Source organism: Arachis stenosperma, chromosome 3, assembly GCF_014773155.1.
Source record: "Arachis stenosperma cultivar V10309 chromosome 3, arast.V10309.gnm1.PFL2, whole genome shotgun sequence".
Lineage (NCBI taxonomy): Eukaryota > Viridiplantae > Streptophyta > Magnoliopsida > Fabales > Fabaceae > Arachis > Arachis stenosperma.
The window spans coordinates 146,068,020-146,084,486 of NC_080379.1; the positions used below are offsets into that span (position 1 = coordinate 146,068,020).

The 16,467-nt window shown below is 38.9% G+C and overlaps 1 pseudogene; it reads right to left on the minus strand.

The window, feature by feature from the left end:
* Nucleotides 1–9,211: 9,211 nt before the first annotated feature.
* LOC130966836 (acid phosphatase 1-like) lies at nucleotides 9,212–12,336 on the minus strand (annotated as a pseudogene).
* Between the last annotated feature and the right edge of the window lie 4,131 nt (nucleotides 12,337–16,467).

Consider the following 16,467-nt stretch of genomic DNA (forward strand, 5'->3'; position numbering starts at 1 on the left):
CTCCCATGGAACGGTCACCGAATCCGACAGTTCTAGGATTGGGCCATCCTCACGGCCCAAAATGGATTAATAACTTCCAGCATCTTAATCCAGTATTTGAATTCAAATTCCTCCCTTATCCTAGGTAAATAGAGATAAGATAAAATAACTACCACCAATTATATAAAGGGGAGCCAGAGGTCCACTCAGGTACATTACTCATTCCACACGCATATACCTCTTAGATCTATTCTGACTTGAGCGTTGAAGTGTCTTTGTAGGTACCCACCCTCATCGCTCTAGTCAGACAATCCGATGACCGCATCGACTCGCAAGTCCCTGATCCGTCTCAACCCATACTAGAAACTTCTAGTACATTGGCGCTGTCTATGGGGATTGCCAAGTCTTAGCGGCATGATGGAGAATCTCGAGGAGCAATCCTTAAGCCATCACCACGACTCAAACCCGCGAAGCCTAACACCCGAACTTCAAGATAGCATCCCCCTACCCACGAGAGGATAACTAGCGCCGTGCACTGCCAGCCAACCCCTGTTCGACAGTAACAGAAGGAGGACAATCGTCAGCCTGACAAAATCCGAGCACCCGATGGCTTAGGAGAAAAAGCAATCTAGATAATTCAAAAGCTTTGCCTCAAAGTACAAAACCTCGAAGGCCGAGTCACGTCCAAGGAGCGATACCGTTCGGAACACGCAAGCCAAGAAACCTTCAGGATCCGATTGCATTATGAGACCAAGAACGACAGGTCACCGAAACAACGACACGACAAACGATGCAACCACAACGTCTCCAAAGATCCGGAATGCCAATGCGACAAGGACGACCGAAGACACTACCGGGATGCCAAGCGAACATGAAGTGAGCATGTGATAATGGGAGCCACCCCATTCACGGAGAAAATCTTGAAAGCCAAACTTCCAAAGGGCTTTGACAAGCCCATTGATATGAAATACGATGGGATGAGGACCCACAAAAGCACCTCATAGCCTTTGAGGTCAGGATGAACCTAAAGGGAGCCGCTAACGCGGTCTGATGCAGGGCCTTCCTGGTAACCTTCACCTTCCCCGCGATCAAATGATTCAACGCCCTCCCCAACGGCTCCACAGCCAGTTTCGATGACGTCTCCAAAAATTTTATGGCACAGTTCACCACTAAGATCACCGTAGCAAAACATCCAATCAATCTACTCGGAATCACTCAAAGACAAGACGAATCCATGAGGAAATACCTCGACAGATTCAACGATGTATACCTAACGATCGACGGACTAACAGATTCGATAGCCAGTATTTGTCTGACCAGTGGCCTTATGAATGAAGACTTCTGGAATCACCTCACCACCATACCAGTCTGGACCATGCACGAAATCCAAAACGTCAGAGAGAATACATAAACGATGAAGAGGTAAGTCAAGTCGTGGCCGCCAATAAACAGTAGCACGAAAACTTGTAGTAACCCACCACCAAAAGATACCCCAAAGAACACTTCAAATGTGTTGCCCCTAGCCAGTCGTCTAGGGTAGGAAAGTTCATGAACTACTACCCCTATCTGTCCCTATCACAGAGATCTATTACCAAATAGAAAAATGAAGCATCCTCCCAGAGGCGCGACAACTAAAGGAACGGACAAGCGGCAACAAGAGTCTATACTACGATTACCACCGAGGATACGAACATAAAACCCAATATTGCTTTGATCTAAAGGATGCTCTCGAACAAGCCATCCAAGATGGCAAACTCCCCGAATTCACCAAGATCATTCGAGAATCCAAGAAAGTTGAAAGAGAAAGATCACCAGAACGCGAAGGACGCAACCCCAAGATGATACGACAGGCACCCTAAGAAAGTCTGGAGATCGACCCCACCATAATAGTAAACGTAATCACGGGAAATGATGCACTAGAAAGGTCAAAATTAGCACTAAAAAAGGATCTCAAAGTCCTAGCCATAAAAAATCAAGCATAAACACTTCAGTTCCAACAGCGATCACGTTCTCCCCCCGATGACTGCCAACACGGCACCTCGGTGGAAGACGCCCCCTTCGCCATTTCGGCAAGGGTCGGGATCGGACTGGTGAAAAGAATATTGGTCGACACCGGAGCTGATTCCAACATCCTCTTTAAAGGAGCCTTCAATAAGCTAGGTCTCTGATATGAAAGTCTACAAAGCCACTGCAATAGGGTGACCGAACTCAGGGACAACTTTCTCAAACCGGACGGTTCCATAGTGTTATCACTAACTATCAAAATCGAAAGCCAGAGGAAAACCATACTTTCTGAATTCGTGGTCCTCAAGGATTCCACCACCTACAGCATCATCCTCGGAATAAAGACAAACAGCAATCTATCCGCCGTCATCTTTACCAAGTTCCTAATCATGAAGTTCCAGACCGACAATGGCACCATTAGAACAATACAGGCCCTCTGCAAGAGATCCCAAGACGCGGCAGGCATCTTACCCGTTGACCTCGATGCACACCAAGATGGGCAACCCTGACTAGAACCGGAAGGAGACATGGAAGAACTGCAAATAGGCAAACCAAGGGTGAATTCACATTCATCAACAAAAACCTACCCTACGACCTAAAAGGCGACCTGGTTAAGCTTCTAAAGCAAAATAGGACCTGTTTGCATTTACCCCAACCTACATGCTAGGCATAGACCTTGATCTAATGTCCCACTATTTGACTGTAGATTCGAAAGCCAAATCGGTGGCTCAGAGAAGAAGGAAAATGTCCTTCGACCGGGCATCTGAAGTCAGAAAACAAGTCAAAGCCTTGCTCGAAGCAGGCTTCATCCGAGAAATCCACTACACGACCTGGTTGGCCAATGTTGTACTAGTTAAAAAGGCAAACAGCAAGTGGCGAATGTGCGTCGATTACACAGACTTGAACAAAGCTTGTCCTAAAGATGGCTTTACACTACCAAACATCGACGGACTAGCAGACGCCGCCCGGGACATCAGTACCTCAGCTTCATGGATGCCTACTCCAGGTAAAATCAGATACCCATGCACCGGTCTGACGAGGAGAAAATTGCGTTTGTAACTCCCGATGGCACGTATTGTTACATGATCATGCCCTTCGGGTTAAAGAATGTCAGGGCTGCCTACCAGAGGCTCGCCACCAAAATCTTCAAAGACCTCTCCGAAACAAAGCTAGAGGTTTACATTGATGACATGCTTGCCAAAACCCAAATTGGTGACGAGCTCATCGGCGACCTCGAACTCATATTGGAAACTTTGAAGAAACACCGAATGTGCTTTAACCCAACAAAGTGTACTTTTGGAATGGAAGTTGGGAAATTTCTAGGCTTCATGATCACTCAACGGGGGGTAGAAGCAAACCCGAAAACATGCAAGGCCATTTTTGACCGGGCGATTGGCCACCTTTTCTCACTTTCTCGGGGCCTCGGCCCAGAGAGCCATCCCCTTCTTCAAACTCATGAAAAAGGGTATAAGCTTTAAATGGGAGCTCGAGTGCAAAGAAGCCTTCCAGCACTTCAAAAAAGTATTGGAAGAACCCCCATACTCTCTAAACCCAGAATCGGGGAGACGATTTACCTTTACTTATCCATAATGGAGGAAGCACTAGCCACAATGCTCGTCTGAGAAGACGAGCAAAAAGTACAAAGTCCTGTGTACTTTATAAGTAAGGTCTTCCAAAGTGCAGATACTTGCTACTCCAGACTCGAAAAACTTGGCTTGCCCTACTCATGGCGTCCCAATGCCTTCGACAGTATTTCCAGGCCCACCCCATCACGGCCCGAATGGACCAGGTGGTTAGGCAAGTGCTACAGAAACCGGACCTCGCAGGATGGATGCTCGCATGGTCAGTCGAATTATCACAATACCAAATCAGATTTGAGGCCAGGAACCTTATTAAGGCCTAGTCCATGGCAAACTTCATAGCCAAAATAACCCCAAAAAACGAACCTACAAAAACCTGGATGCTTCATGTTGATGGCTCGTCGAACACCAGCTCAAGAGGAGCAAGAATAATACTAGAAAATGAGAATGGAATCACCATCGAATAATTCATTCGATATGAGTTCCCAATCTCTAACGATCAAGCCGAATATGAAGCCTCTTAGCCGGACTGACGTTAGCCAAAGAAGTCAGCACAAAAGTGTTAGAGGTCTGCAGCGACTCCCAAGTAGTCATTAACAGAGGCTATCAAACAAGGGACCCTTTGTTACAACAATATCTAGCCAAGGGGAAAGAACTGGTGGCCGAGTTCGACAGAGTAACTGTCCAGCACATTCCCAGGGAATGAAACGCAAGGGCCGACTAACTCTCAAAACTGGCAAGCAGCAAATCAGTCTCGGAAAATTGATCATTGATTCAGAAGGTTATCAAGACACCGTCCGTGTGGGCCACAACCTCGGTCGACCTCCCAATCACAAGGCAGTACTCCTAGACTTTTGCAATTCTCAAATACCTCACTAACGGAAGGCTACCTAAGGATCCTAAGGAAGCAAAACGCATTAAACGGGAAGCAGCAAAGTACACCACGATAGTAGGGCAATTGTACAAGCGCAGACTATCACAGTCACTCTTCAAATGCATAGAACCCAACAACACAGACTACATATTTCGCAAAATTCATGAAGGGTGTTACAGCCATCTTGTTGGAGGGGGGAAACCCTGGCTCAAAAGGTTATCCGAGCAGGGTATTTCTGACCTTCCATTATAAAAGACTCCCTCCAGCTAGTCAAACACTGCGACAAGTGCCAAATCCACGCCGACCTCCACTAGGCCGTCCCCTACCAACTCAGCATCATAACGGCAGATCGGCCTTTTGGAACCTAGGAAATCGACTTCGTTGGTCCCTTCCCCATGGCTCCCAGAGAGCTCTAGTACGTCATCGTCACTATTGACTACTACACCAAGTGGGTCGAAGCCGAGGCCTTAGCTAGTATCACGGCTCCCAGTGTCAGAAGTACTTCTGGAGACAAGTTATAACCCGATTTGAAATTCCTAAGATCGTGATATCAGACAATGGGACCTAATTCGTGGACAAAAGATTTAGAAAATTTCTGGAAGGTCTCGGCAGCTCACGGTAATTCAGTTCGATAGAGCATCCACAAACAAACGGACAAGTAGAAGTGGCTAACAAATTAATAATAAAGGGCCTCAAAAAGCGACTAGACGAGGCCAATAGGTTATAGGCTAAGGAACTCGGATCCATCCTCTGGTTGTACGGACCTCCCCTCAAACCTCAATTTGAGAAACCCCTTTCGGCTAACATACGGCCTAGAGGTCGTCATCCCAGTATAAGTCGGGGATCCCAGTCCACAGAGAACCGTGGGAGAAAATGACGAAGAGGCAGAGTAGGACCTCGCGGACGAGGTCAGGAGCATAACACATCTATGGGATTTAACTCTAAAACAAAGGATAAGCCTAATGTATAATCATAGCATGGTACGATGAGACTTTGGACCAGGAGACATCGTCTTACGATGAAACGACACCGGTCCCCCTACCCCTGGAGAAGGGAATCTCACACCCAATTGGAAGGGCCCCTACCGGATCAAGATGGCAATGGGGAAAGGAGCGTATAAGCTCGAACAATTAGACAGAACCGAGCTTCCGAGATCCTGTAATGCCACTAACATGCGGCGCTACTACACGTAAGAGCATTTCCCAAGCGACAAGAATCAAGGTCGTTTAAATTGTCTTTCATTTTCCTTCATTTTTTTAAAAATTGTTTACTATTTTATCGCATATTTTTCTCATCGGGCACTCTTTCCTACCCACATCAGGAGGTTTTAACGAGGCACAAACTTTAAATAAAATTCATTTTTTACATATATTTTATCTCCAAAGCTTTGCCCCAATTGACAGCACAAACACACATGGCTACCCCGGAGACCGATCACCCGCGAGACCAAAACACAGATATCCACAAAACCAAACAAGTACATAACACAGCCCACAGGCCAACTATACGCACGGCCCACCAAGAGGCCACAAAACATTCATAAAACCGAGAAAGTGGCCTAAAATGGCTTCAAAATAAAACAAAAAGGAAAATAGTAATGGCCGACCAAATGGCTTACAAACCAACAAAGAAAATGTTATGCAAAAAAATGGCTTACAGACTTAGAAAAATTACAAAATTCACTCCAAGTCCACGATTTGGCCATCTTTGACGGTTCAAAACACTCCCATACGGACACATTCACACCCGGAGCAAGGACCAAGGCTTGAGCCCTCACAGTCTCCTCGGCAGCCGAAATTGCACCCTTGATATCCTCCAGCAATGTCTCCTTCTCCTTCTTCAGCCTCGCCACCCAGCCGCTCAAATCCTCCGCCTTTGCAAGCAGAACGACAACCTTAGACTCGACATCTAAGTGAGAAGCGAAGTTTCCATCTCGAAAAGACAGAGCAGTTCAGCCTCGGCATCTTTGTCAGCCTTCAAACGAGCCGACTCTGCCGCCTCTAGCTTCTCCTTCAGCTTCCTAACATCCGCCTGGAACTGGCGAAGCCTTCCATCCAACAACCCCACCTGGGCTAGCACCGGCTCCGCCTTCCAAACGATAACAGAGGAACGAAGGAGGGTCCGGTACACTGACTTTGCCTGGCCGGCGACATCACAGTCATGAAAAAACTCCTTCGTACCAAAAAGGAGGTGTTGATCAATGAAAGTCGAAGCATCAAAACTCTGGTCCATCACGGAGAGCACTGCCCCCTCCTCCTCTACATTCTCCCCGCTACTCCCTTCCGCCGTTCTCCTTTGCTTCCTACTCGCCTCGGCAGGTGAAACCACAATAACCTCATCCTTGACCCCGATGGCAACCAGCCTGAGCGAAGCAACACCACCCGCCCCGATCGAAACTAGGTCCTGAAAAGCAGTTCGGGAATCCGCCTGAAGTTGAGACTGAGGTGTCGACGACAAACCTTCTTCACCCTCCTCCTGGGCTATGTCAGCTTTCAACCTCACCAAGTTAGTCAACCCGCCTACCACTTGAATTGAAAAAGGAAAAATAAAAAGCATAAGTCTCAAACCCGAGAAGCAAGGATATACCAAAGGAATCATTTAAAAATACACACCAATATAAATCTAGCACGTCTCTGGATCACCCATGACGTCCCGTGGATTCAATGGCCGTTCTCTAAAAATTGACCACAAGACATCGGCAATGTCTTTATTCTCGGGAGAGAGCCCCTCGTAAGTGACACGCGTCAAGTACGACGCACCAGCCCCGAAGTTCCAGTACGTCGCCACTCCTCCTCGAGGGTCAACCAAAAGGGATGGTTCCCCCAGGTAGGGCGCACTTTAAAGTACTCCCCTTTAAACTCATGGAAAGAATCTTCAAACAATTCAAATATTCACCAGTTTGGCTGAGCCCGAAACGACACATAGCCCTTCTTATGTTTTCCCTCCTTGATCGGTAGAGTACACAAAAAGAAAAACAAAAAAACCTCCACCCAAACTAGAAGTTCCAGGTATTTACAGACCAACTCAAAGGTTCAGATGGCCGCCGAACTATTGGGATGAAGTTGAGACGGCGCCACCAAACACCAATTAAGCAAAGCCTGCACGAACTCCGAAAAAGGAAGCCACACCTCTAACCGTGTAAACATGGATTCGTAAACCCACGTCCAATCAGCAACTCGAGGGGAGTGAAAATTTATGTAGTAGATCCTCTCATCCACCCTGGGGAGTACGAGTTCGTACTGGCGCTCCGCCTCTCCACCTCCACAAACCGCTCCCTCGTCACAGAGCCTTTGGAGGTCCGCCTCTGTCACCTAGGATGGTATTACCCACACGTCGGATGTCACCCAATAATACGTGCTGGGAACACCAACACTCGAGACTACGGGAGCCCTCGCACCCTTACTCCTCTGCCAGGCCATACCTAAAAAAGAGGAGGGCACCACCGTTAGCCCATTAACCAGACGGGGAGAAAATCATGCATACCCCTTTTTTTACAGAGCGCCAAAAGAGGAAAAAGCTACACCTAGCACAAGCACAAACCACATCCAGGAAAAGTGGCAAACACTCCCTCTGATAGCCTACCACTCGTACTCTGAAAAATAACTCCAAATAGAAAAATGCAGAACACAGAATGGTAAAAAGGTAAACACAAAAAATAGACAATCAAAACATGCACTAAAAAGAAAAGAAAATACCAACATGATTAAATATGGAGTAAGCAAAAAGCAAGGAGCAGCACGAAGTACAGGACAAGTGCACAACGTACGAACGAACAGTAGAAAGAAAAATACGAAGGCAAGGGAAGTGAAATGAAAAGGAAGAAAAAAGAGAAGTTATAGAGACAAAGCAGTTACAAATGAGACTCCAACGTTTCAAAAAAAAAAGGAAATGCGAAGAGGTGCGGCGCAAAAAGGAGAAAACCCAAAAGATTCCATGGCATTAAAAACGTCATTATAACACTTAGGGAACCACGATGGAAGAAACCCCCCTTCGGAAAGAGCAACGGACAGGTGATGGGATGTCCTAAAGCGTCTCACGGTTCTCTGACCTCACCTGTAGAACCTAGACAATGCCTTCCCCGCCAAGTTCACAGTTACATGACCTAACAAAAACTCCAGCAACGAAGATTGAGCACACTCACTCTCTCGCTTCAGAGGCAACTCTTCCGGACCCGATTTCTGGGTCCTCCCACGGAACGGTCATCGAACCTGACAGCCCTAGGATTGGGCCATCTTCTGTAGGCCTGAATATGGATATCTGTAGAATGTTAATTGAGCTCCATTCATTTTTAGATTTGGCTGAGTTTTAGGTCAGGATATAAACAGTTATCTAACGAACTTAATTTTATAATTAATGAACAAAAATAATTTTAATTGTTTATAATTATACTCAATTCATGCAAGAAGAAAAAAATTATTTGAAAGATAATGCAAAATCAGTTTAAAATAATCTAAAATTGTTTTATCTTTTATTTTTTAATTACCGTTTAATTTATTTTGTATTTAGTAATTAATTAAATAATATTAAATATAATAAATATATAATTATTTATATTATATATATAAATATAAATATTAAATTAAATAAAATAATTTTATATTATTGGCTTTTGGGATGTGTATTTAGCCTCATCGTTTTAAAAAATGAATTTAGCTAACATATTAATTGAAATTTTTTTATTAAAAAGACAGACAGAATTAAAATTTCATTCCATATTGAACTTTTTTAAGCCGGTAAGCCGGTAAGGTTAGTTACCTCATTAAGACGAAGTCTATTAATGGTACCCAACATTAACAAGGTTGTATCCAGTGAAAGATCTAAGGGATTCTTTTCTTGAAGAAATAAAAAAAAAATTTGATGCCTCTATTTTTTTATTTCATGGAAGAGTTCTAGTGTGTGATCTAGAGCTGGTGCCTTGCTTTTCATCATCCATGCTTCCAAAGAGCTTGAGTTCGGCTTTTTCCCCCTAATTAGTGTTTAGTAAACAATTAATTAATTAAAGATTAATTATATCCTAGGACATTAAAATCGTATCTAAATAAAGTAATTTAAAAAATAAACTAAAAAAGTAACATGAGTGATGATGTGACTGTGACACTATAATATTGTTGTGATTAAGATCAGATCATTGTTTTGCTTGAATCTAAGGTAAAATTCAATGGCTATAGAGATTATATCATCAGCTCAGAGCAGGTAACCAATCACCTGATTCAACTTTTAGCAATTGAAATATAAAATTATTTAGACACAAAAGTAGCAAGCAAGCATGGAGACAGGATTTTGGTCCTAAGTCCTAAAATACCTGTATCAAGACCGAATTTTAAACAAAATTCTTGAAATAATTTTTGGAAATTTCTTCAGTAATTTTTTTTAGAAAAAATTAAGAGGTAAAAAAGGTGTAGTGGATTGCACACACCACTATATGACGTATCATATATATCATACTGAACAACTTTAATTTACGGAAGACTTAGCATAAAATAAACAAAGTTGAACCAATTAAACTTAATTAAATAGACTTCATTAGATGTTAACTAGTGAAGTATATAACCAGTTTTTGGACCAGTTGGATCCAAGTTGCAAAAAAGTTGCCTAATTAATTAATAACAAATCTGCTAAAATAAAAAATAGCCATGATATTGAGTAATATTAGATTAGCAGCTGCTAAAATATGCTCAAAGATAATTACTAAACAGCATAAATATTTTCTCACGGTATGAAGAGAACTAACAAATAATCAACCATAACAAAGTCATATCCCATTAAATAAAATTGGCTAATAAAAAGAACCAACCGTTCATAATATTTTTCTTATCTCATTGTAAACATGACCAACTTGAATTCAATCAAAGCTAAAAAATTGTATGTCTGCTACACATTCAAATTAACAACTAAGGCACAAATCTATTTGCACCATTTTATTTCATTGAATTTAAATGCTCTCATAATATTATATTCACACATTGATTCTCCTTTATTTATTATTTTATTTTTCAGTGTATTTATTTGTATCTAAATATATTAATCGAATTATGTATAAAAATCAGTAATAATAGATAAAAGATAACAAATACAGTACTAGAAAAAAAATATCAGCTTCTTTTTTAATTTCTCATTTGAGATGAATTCATAAACCCTGAGTGCATTGTGTGGACTCCACCTAGATCTACACATCATAGTTACAAAAAATAAAAAATAAATAAAAATACGTATAAACTATAAAGGGCTACCCACAACTACTATAGAGTAAGTAGCACCAAATTAAAAGACTAAATAGATATGCACTAATAATAATTAAAGAATATTAACAACAATAATAAAAGGCTACAGTAGTAGCCATTTAATTTGGAACTTTCCTAAAACCATGCTTTCTTAAAGTAAAGAATTGTGGAGAAAAGGGTCTCATAAAAAAATCCAAGAATCTTTGCCATCACCTTTCAAAGTGCAACACCCACTACTCAAATAGAGCCTAATCTCTTCCACTGCCCTCTCAGAATCAGCTTTGTACTGAGATGAAGTCATGTACTTCCTCACATGATCCACACATTCTTGTGGCACCACACTGAACCTCTTATGTTGTTTAATTCCACATTGATCCTCCAACTCTCACAGTATGTCTTCAAGGTGTTTGTTGTTTTGTCTACTACTTTGAATCTCCATTTTTGGTTCAATATGTTCCAATGTGTACTACTCACTATGCCAATTAAGAGGCCTAAGATGGTGACTAGTGATAAAAGAAAGTATTTGCCATTTTGCACAAAATAGAGGTGGAAGAATCCTATGAAAATTGGAGATTGTGTGATGAAACATATAGGCATGAAATGCAACTGTGGGACATCCTTTGATGACTTTGGCCTCCTGCCTAAAAAGGAGTTATTATTAATCGTAACTTTTTAGCTTTTACTATATTTTTCGATATTACTCTCTTGATTTTACTTTTATTTTTTTTATCTGCCAATACAAAAAATTGATATATCAACTTATACTTTGATATGTTAGTTTAATAATGTAACATATTTTCACAAATTAAAGATAACAAAGATAATAGCCAAGTGAAAAATCTTTGCCACACTTGAATACACATATATTGACTATAGTATAGTGCATTTGGAAAGGAAAACTCAAATGACACTATCTTTTTTAGGATATGTTAATCATGGTTTTCATACCTCAAATATATGCAATTATAATTTATTTTGTAATATATAAGTAAAAGATCCATCTACAGGCAAAATGTTGTAATATATAAAATGTATAAAGAAAATTGTTATTAGATGGCTTTGGATGCAATAAAATGTGTTATTAGAATTGGACAACGGTAGTGAGGAGATATAATAGTTGACAAACTCAAATATTGTTCCTCATTTGTGAATACGTATTATTAGTGAGCGGCAATGAGTTATAATTATAAAGTAGGGGTATACATGGTCCAGTCCGGTTTAAAGACTCGATTTAGACCTAAAACATTTTTTGTGTACGTCGACCTAGACTCGAAGTGGTTCGGGTCTGATCTAGGAAAAGAAAATGAAACTGGGGAGAATACTTTAACTGGGTTCGAGCCATAGCTCGAGTCACCCAATTCGAAATTTAAGTATTCTCTCGGATTCGATATTTACTAACGATGGAAATGGAGCTTGCTTGTTTGAGAGAATTATCCACTTTGTGCCTCTATCGTATCTAAAAGATTAGTCATTGGGCTTCCGACCTCGACCTAATGGATACCCTCTATATATATATACACTGAACTTAGGGTATATATTTAGCCAAGAATGCACAACCTCCTTTTCTCTCAGTCATTCACATGCAATACTGAAGGCCTGAACCCTTTCTCTCTCGGCCCATTTTTTGTCTCTCACCACCCGCCACCTTCAGTATTGTCACTACTCACCAGTCCGTCATGACTGTCTCTCTGTCTCCTCAGCGAAGTACGGTGATGCTTCTCTGCTCTATTTTCCTAGCACTGTTGGCCTCGATCATCTTCTTCTCTGCCAATATCAGTCCTCGCAAGTCGTGAAGGTTAGCTCCGTCACCACTAGAAGCTCTGACAAATCTTAGTCAACCATCACTTCTACTATGTTGTCCCCGATCGTCTTCTTCTTCTCTGCCCCGAATTTTTTCTTTTACTTTAAAAAAATAATTAATGTTGATTATTAGAACTTTTATTAGGAATTTTGATTATTGTTCTGATTAGTATTTCACTATTTTGATTATTGTTTTGTCTTTTAATTAACAGTAATGGTATTATCTTTTTTTGGAAAAATTAATTAATGATAGTATTTTGGTGTTCTAATTACTAATAAATTGCATATTTGTTCTGATTATTAATTTTTTTTTAATTTGTTCTTAATTTAGTTAATGTGGTTATTATTGAGTTTTATTATTATTTTTATTATAAGGTTTCTGATTATTGTTCTGTTTATTGTGCTGTTTAGTGGGATAAACTTTTAATTTGTTACTCATTGTTGTTGAATTGTATTTGATTTTTCTTTGATTTCATTTATTTAGACTTTAGATAAAGATGAATGAGAGGAAGAGATAATTATATTTTTCTATAAATTATTTGTTCTGATTATTACTTATTTTTTTTATTTGTTTTTAATTTAGTTGATGTGGTTATTGTTGATTTTTCTGATTATTATAGTTCCGATTTTTACTCAATTTTTATTTGATATAATTGAGATTCAAATGTGTACAAATTTTGTCGAATCTAAATTCAAATTAGAGTCTAAAATATATGTCAAGCATATATTTAAGATGAGTCAAAATTAAAACAAACTATACTTTACCCGACCATATACACTCCTATTACAAAACATCAACTTGATAGCACTCCACTATCATGCATGCCGTATTATTTTGTTCCACTACCCTAAGTATATATGTTTAGTTTAATAATATTTGTTTGGTAAGTAATGACAGACAATAAGTATTTGATGTTAGGGAAAGATGTTTATAGGTCATGTTTGCCATCAAATATCCTTGTCCTTTGTCTTTTAACCATTGGAAACCCAAGCCAATGAGTAAATGGATTTTAGTTGATTGATTAAATCACTAATCAATTAGTTGAAAGAAAAATTGCTTTAATTGGGAGTATGACATAGTAGCAGTCTTTTTAAAACAATTAAAAAAAAACATGATGTGTATACAACCAATCCATTCCTAGAGTAATATCTAACTCACGTAAAAACAGACAAATTAAATAATGTATAAAAGTTTTATCCTTAATATCAAAAGACATTTGTCGACATACCAAATTAATTAAAGCATTTTAAGCGGGGCCGGAACTAGAAATTTTTTTGGGAGGGACGAATATAAAAAATATAAATTAAGAAGAAAAAAATTAATAATTAAAAGAGAGTTAAACTAAAAAATTGGAAGCTTGGGAGAGACCATTACCCCTTTTTCCATGAACGTGGCTTTGCCACTGATTTTGAGATGTACATGCGTGAACAATTAAATCATACTCTAACTTAAAAAAGTCTAATCCCAAATTACGTACAACAGTTATTGAGATAAAAAAATATATAGCACTCAAATCATGCAATACAGTTAGAAGTTATGTCTTGACTCTTGACACAATACTCACCTTAGATCAGAGTGTCCTAACGTGTGGCATCATTAGCCATCATAGCAAAAATCTATCCTTGTTGTTGGGACCTGAATGTTTTTTGAGTAACTCTTGCACAATTTCCAGCCATATGTCTAAATCCCCTGCAATAATAGCAAACGTCCATTCCTTGCTAACAAGGTATGTTACCATGACTTCTTCCACATTGGTCACAGGCAGAATTTGACTATGTCAGTTTCGGTCGTTTGTTAGTATCCTGCCTCGACTTACCATTGTTCCCCCTATTAGGATGAGCAGGAACGTTGTCACTTTGTTAATTCCAAAGCTGCGACGGACCAATTGACTTAAAATTATTCCTTCCCTGATGGGCCATGTATATATTAAAACTCCTTCAATGAAACTCTCGGCGGTTCTTCCTTGTTGATGCTACCTTTCATGCACAATCCTCTATCAATTGACTTTTAGTAACCAATTCAGTAAAGTTTGGTATCTTCATCGAAACCATAAACATTAGGGGTGGCAAAGCGGGCTGACCCGTCCCGCCCTGCCAAAGTCCACCAAACTAATATGGGTTCAACTCGCTACCCTATCCTGTCAAAGGGTGGACTGGCAGGTTGATAGGTTGGCAGGCCGGCCCGCCTTTATTTTTAAATATTTTTTAATAAAAATATTTCCTCTAGTTGAAGTATCGGGCCCTTTTTTCTTTCGTTGCCTAGGTTACACCTTCGGAATATTCTTTTATGATAAAGTTCAATTTAACATACTCACGATTATTTTACTTTATAATAAAGTTATTTCATCTGATTAGTTTTTTAATATATAGAGTATTATCAATAGTTATTAAAATCGGACCGGACCGGCCAGTTTGACCGAAAAACCAAATCTTATGCCGGTTCGATGCTTAAATCGAACAAGATAGAGAATCGATGCGAACCGATCAAACTCGATGAGACCGATTCGACCAAACAGCTTGAAAGTTAAAATTTTTCAAAATGCTTGGGGTGGGTTTCGACCCTATCCTCAATGAAAAAAATGTCATTCACCACCACTTAGCTATCAAACTTTTTGTTAATTTGTTTGCAAATTATAATATATATATATATATATATATATATATATATATATATATATTTCATCAAATAATTCACTTCTATTTAATTTATTTTAATTTTAGTTATAAACTCTCTTATTTTTTTCTTTTCATTATTATATAATATCTGTTAATATTATTTTTTAATAAATACTTGTAGTATATAATAGTTTAATAGATATAAATTAATTAATAATTTATTAAAATTTGAAAATAATAGTAATTTTAATATAAAAAATAAAATATTTATAATAGAATAAAATTAACAAAATACTTATTGTTCCTATTTCATATTATTTTAGAATGGCTAGATATTCTTAAAATATTAGAAAAAAATATGTATTTTAAATTTTAATTTTAAATTTTTTACTAATTTTTAATTTTTTTACATAGGACCGAGTTAACCAGTTCAACTAGTGACTCACCGGTTGAACCAGTAACCCAATAACTCAGTAGCCTGACCGGTTCGATCACCGGTTTGTTTTTGACAACTATAGTATTATCTGAAATTAATTATTAATTCATAAAAAAATTAATTAACCATAATAATTTTTTTATGTGAAATTAACAATAATAAAAATAACTATAAATAATAAGTCTTAAAGTCTTAAACATAAGTACATAACAATAATAAAATAAACACATAATCCACAGATAAATTCATATCAAATAATCCTACTATACTTAAAACAAAATACACAACATAATCCATAAATCAAGAAGACACCCAAAAATAAAATCCATAAATCAACACACATAAATCAAATATCAACTTCCAAATCAATAAAATTTGAATTTGATCCGGAAGTTGAAACACCGCCTCGCCTAGCACCGTAAGGAATCACATCTTCACCTTCACCTTCACCTTCACCTACAATAAGAAGAATACCCAAATTTAGAACAAGAAATATATAGTTAAATATTATATAAATATTAAATTAGTAACTAACAATCTAATTATCATCAACAAAGCCTTTATTCCAATTGTGAGAACAAATCACAGCCTCAATATTTTCTGGCGACATACGACTTCTATATTTGTTAAGGACATGAGTGGTGCACGAAATTATGATCTTAATGGCGCCAACAACTTGGTACGCACAATTGTAATATCACTCTTCTTCACAACTTCGTACAACTAACCAGCAAGTGCACTGGGTCGTCCAAGTAATACCTTACGTGAGTAAGGGTCGATCCCACGGAGATTGTCGGTTTGAAGCAAGCTATGGTCACCTTGTAAATCTCAGTCAGGCGGATTCAAATGGTTATAATGGTTTTCGAATCTAAAGATAAATAAAGCATAAAATAGAGATAGAGATACTTATGTAATTCATTGGTGGGAATTTCAAATAAACGCATGAAGATACTGTGT